Below are 5,000 nucleotides of genomic sequence, written 5' to 3'. Positions count from 1 at the left end.
TGAACTTGAATCAGCTTCCTGTAGCGATGTTGGATAGTGTGTTGCCAAAACCTCAAAATTTACATCCAACAATAATGCATGTAGGATCCAACTTCGTTGTAAAGTTTGACCCCGGCTTTACGCCCAAAAATTCTGCTCGACGCATCAATGCTGCAGTGTTCTGCACCTCTTCCAACAAAGTTATGACCTGCTAGCCAATCACGAATCGCTATCTTATTTTTCAAGCTTAGGCTTTTAGCTTTTAGCATCATTTACAACAAAGATGGCGAACAACTGACCAAAAGTAGTCGTGGTTGTTGATGAAGAGCCTTTCATCTGGACTAAGCGGTTCACCACCCATTTTGTTGCCTATTTGAAAATGTCTGGCTCAATAGCGTTTAATTAAAATCTCTGCTAATTGATCCGGCTCATTCTCATCATCTCGTTAATTAAACGCGGGTGTATATTGCAGTGATAACTGTACAACGACAGAGACATTCCCTTCTCCACTTGTTATGGTACACTTTATCTGCTTTTTCCTCGATTGAATCCCTCATTTCCGTCCTCCAACACGTCCGGTACAATAAACGCTACAAGCCCTTTTTGTTTCCGTGTTTGGGCCATATTTTCAAATTTAGCACCAACTTAAAGCAATGTTGGATAACGTTTTGCCACCATCTTAACATTTACATTCAACAATGGTTGCAGTGGAATTAGGGAGTTAACAGTAAGGTTAAAATAAAGTTCTATTGTTCAGTGTTTCCCGAGGGATTCAAAACACCACAGAGTTGACACTATAGTAGTGTCAACACTTATCTGGATGTTACACTGCGTCTCTTAAGTGTGACCGCAACCAATGTTGCACGTGGGATCCAACTTTGTTCTATAGTTTGGCCAGGGCTTAGACAAAATTAACAACGTCGGCGAGGGCAGAAGGACAATAAAAGAATAGCTTCAATGAACTTTGCACGCCCAGAACGAGTTTTTTGCACTTTGTCTTTCCCGTTCTAGTCTTGACAACCGTAAAGACTGGTTTTCACTAGCGACGCAAGCACAATCGTAAGCACAAGTAGCTTATGGTAAGTGAAAACAGAATAAGCACGGGTAAATGCTAGGCCAGAGGTAGTAAATGGGTCACCAAGAAGTCCGCCATAATGAGAAATTCCAAAGATATGAGCCTCCATTCCCCTGTAGAGCCCACATGCTCGTCATCTCTCCACTCACTCCACAGTTAACCCAATTTCCATCTCAGTTATCCGTTTCAATGCACTGTTTGGTCAATGGTGGAGCAGCCGAATTAGCAATCGGAAGGTCGCTATTTCGACTTCTGAAAATTAGCACTCGGATTTTTTTCCCAGTATCCCCGATTCACCATTAAAAAATATTCGATCTCCTTGTGACCCAATGTTGCTAAGCAGCAGATGACAAATTTTAACCCATGGCCATTATCCAATGTTTACAAGATCACAGGAAAAGGTGGTCTAAAGTTTCAAAAAGACCACCAAAAACACATTATTCCCAAACTTTCATCTCTTGAAATGCCTTCAATTTGAAGATACAGGGAATTTTATAAAATCCAAAAAACACCCAAACGTTTTTGGGAACCACAGAGGACCATGACAAGAAATTAATTAATTCATTCATTCATTAATTATTCTAAATCAGCCAGATATAGAACGCGAACTGCGGTGACAAACATGAGACTAAACAACTGCATAACTGAAATATATTTCTTAGTGACTTAACGTTTCGTATGTCTCAACATACATCTTCAGAAGAAACCGTTTTAATGTGCAAAGGTAATAATAATGTTGAGACATACGAAACGTTAAGTCACTAAAAACAATATTTCAGTCATGCGCTTGTTTAGTCTCATATTTGTCATTGCAGTTTGTGCTCTATTTATAATCAAGCTTCGTTGGCCAATTGCAAGGACGAAAAGCATCTAGATATATATGGTACGTATCTACGCTTTGCTTTATCATTCGCTTGACGTTGCGTATTAATACTGCGATAATCTGGGTAGCTGGCGAGATGTGTTATATCGGGATTAGTCAACACTCACCGTGAAGGCTCCGAGTAACGGGCTCCTGGCGCGAGTAAACCGATGTTTGTCCCGCTCAGTTATGGCCTCAAGTGGTAGGATCGGGATGTAGGGACGTTTCTAGATCCTACTCGCAGCTTTGCTCCGTCTCGAGAAAATAGAGTACTTAATAAACGGCTTTGGCTACGGCAACAAAAACATCGTCTCAAAATACAACTCTACTCCACGGGCGATGGAGCGCACATTGATGCTTAAAGCCAGATATAAGCATGCCCATTTCAACATCTACCGTTGCTGAACTAAATGTTGAAAAGGTTTCAACACTATTCAACATTTTCATGAGCGAAGGGCATGTTGAACAGATGTTGTATGAAACTTAAAATCAGTTTCAATTTGAGCTTACCCTCTTCAGCATGTTCTACAATTTCAACCATATCAATTAAACAACCTTTTCAAACGCCCGCGACATTTGCGTAAGAAAGATCATGATCATATTCGAAGAAATGTTCAACCTCTAAAATAGGCGTTTAGTGAAACAAATGGGTGGGAGTTTCTGGCGCCTCGCGCGAAAGGGTCTTTAAACAGATGTACTACGCACAGTGAATGACTCCATTGTTTTAATAAAGTTGCCTGTCGACTCTATTCCAAAAAATACATCATAGCAAAAGGTACACAAATGAAGCTCAATAAAATTAGAAAAGAACCAACGTTATAACAACTAAATTCTATACTAAAAACATTTGAAAATTTGTAATCTTATCAAACGTTCACAAACTAGGTAACCAGACATCCTCAACCATATTTAAAATGTCGTTATCTCTGGGAAAAATATCGAAAGAGGCTCAATTTAAATACTATCCTACAAATATACATCTTAATGATACAAGTATACTTGAGATGAGCACGTTAATCATGTAGTTTTAGCTATGCGTGTAGTGTTTTTCTTAATTGAAAGGTACTTTAGCGCTGTTTATGAATATGGGGAAAGCAGATCTTAACATTTGTTACTGAAATCTAAAAAGAAAATTTAGGGTAACTGTGTATTTTTCAAAGTTAACTAATCAACAATATTTGTAAAAATCTTTAAAATACAAATCAATGTATGGTGTTCTTTTCTAAATAGAAGCTTACTTATCTCTGAAAAATGCAGGGTTAACCTCCAATTTTCTTTTTGGTTACCAAGAGCACTTACTAAGTTCTGCTTTCTTCGCATAGTTTTAAGCCGCGCAAAATATTCCTGAATAAATGATCACTAAATAAGCACCACCCATAAGAAACCCGAGTATCTTGAGATGAGCATTGAACGTATGCGCAATAACGATAGATTAAGTAGGAACCGTCCTTCAATCAACCGAATGGAATGGTTCGTTATGGCTTTATAAAAGTGCCTCAGTTTCTAGAACATTGTACTATTGTAACTTTTTTCTCGGAGCTAATGTTTGTAAAAAATAAAATTAGGCACAACTAAAACCCTTGGAAAGATATAATCCAAACAAATTGACACAAGCGCCAAGAAATGTGATAAAGAAGACCGTATTGTATCAACTATTGTAAATTACGTCATTGTTTACCTTGTATCTTTAGTGATCAGTTGCAAGCCATCTATTCTACCTTTTAAGTAGTTAAAATAACACTCTTTTCACTGATATAAACATCGTCTTTGGCACAACTTTAGTGGAATAAATAACGCAAAAAATTCTCTCTTTGAGAGAAATATTTTGTTGCAATAAGTGGTGGACAAATCAGTCCTTACCCTGAAAACTCTATTTTCAACAACAATTTATCGTCTTTGACATATCGAGCACCAAAGAACTTCTCGATTGGTGCGAACCTTTCAAAGCCATAGCCAGTACGGCAAATGGCCTCACGAGGCTGTTGGAAGGCTGTCAGGTTTGGCTTCACTTGTATGATCCGACTAATGTCGCTCTGATCTCCGGAACAACTTTGATCTAGGACGCTAATGGTGACTGTACCACGAAAGGGCCAAACTAGGGAATTGTCGAAGTCTCCTTTTATCATATGAATGAAAAGTGGCACGTGGGTGCCTCTTCCACTGCCCACCCCTTGGGGGTAAATTCGTATGCCCACGATTCTTTCTTGCGAATAACTGTACACTGCATCAGTAAAGATTGGTGTTTCGTTTTCGCGGTGCTGAGCAACCTCGGCTACTTTGAAAATAAAATACGTGTCACTTGAAGATCCCCTTTTCAGAGAAGCTGTCTTTGGAATAGACCTACAAATAAATTTTCCAGGATAAGTAAAAAGCACGCAAAAAAAAAAAAATTCTGTGGAGACGGATTTCTCAATGATGACTGGAACCGGGTGTGGGGGGAGGGGGAGTGGATGTTATGCTCTAAAAAGTTGTCTGGGGGTGATACTTCGCGCGAGCTCACGCATAAACCAGGTACACTTGTTTAAAAGATGGATAATGCTATCCACCGGATAAATCTAGCCATTAGATAGCGCAATTGGTTTCGCTATGTCTTAGCCAATGAATAGTGATTTATCAGGTGGATTGCGCTATTCATCGTTTGATAAACTGGGGCCTGGTGTTTAAGGACGGTCTTTCCCTTCAGATTGGAGGAGCACTGACAAGTTGGATTTAGATAGAGAGAGGCCATCTTAATCGAAGCAAACACGATACGATGCGATACGATACGATATGCTAACTTTATGTAGAGAGGGAGACGCAATTAACCTTTTACAGTTTTCCAACTTGCGGCCCTTTACCTATACCACAGAGGGCAGACTGCAACATCGGGAAATCCATGCCCTACTCTTTGTTACGAGTGTTCGGGTTCTTTTGCGCCCCAGAGGGATGTGAACATTGAAGGATTGTGAGATGGGGCCCACGGTTTACCGTCCTTACCCGAGAAGATTAGAAAGTCTAATCAGTTGCAGATGTCATTACAAAGGCTGCACTCTTTCCTCCGAGTTATTTCAAGTCCCTGGGTGTTGGTCCGACCGGAGTTTTGAT

The 5,000-nt window shown here is 39.7% G+C and overlaps 1 long non-coding RNA gene across 1 annotated transcript in view; it reads right to left on the bottom strand.

Annotated features, from left to right (window-relative positions):
- Positions 1–2,643: 2,643 nt before the first annotated feature.
- Positions 2,644–5,000, bottom strand: part of LOC138057893 (uncharacterized) — a 7,160-nt gene continuing 4,803 nt past the window's right edge. Inside the window, exon 3 of the long non-coding RNA XR_011133749.1 lies at positions 2,644–4,256. This is a non-coding gene — a long non-coding RNA (uncharacterized lncRNA). The remainder of the gene's footprint in view (positions 4,257–5,000) is intronic.

This window comes from Montipora capricornis, chromosome 7 (genome assembly GCF_036669925.1).
Source record: "Montipora capricornis isolate CH-2021 chromosome 7, ASM3666992v2, whole genome shotgun sequence".
Classification (NCBI taxonomy): Eukaryota; Metazoa; Cnidaria; class Anthozoa; order Scleractinia; family Acroporidae; genus Montipora; species Montipora capricornis.
The sequence above is the reverse complement of the archived record's forward strand: the minus strand, read 5'-3'. Positions and strand labels throughout refer to the sequence as shown.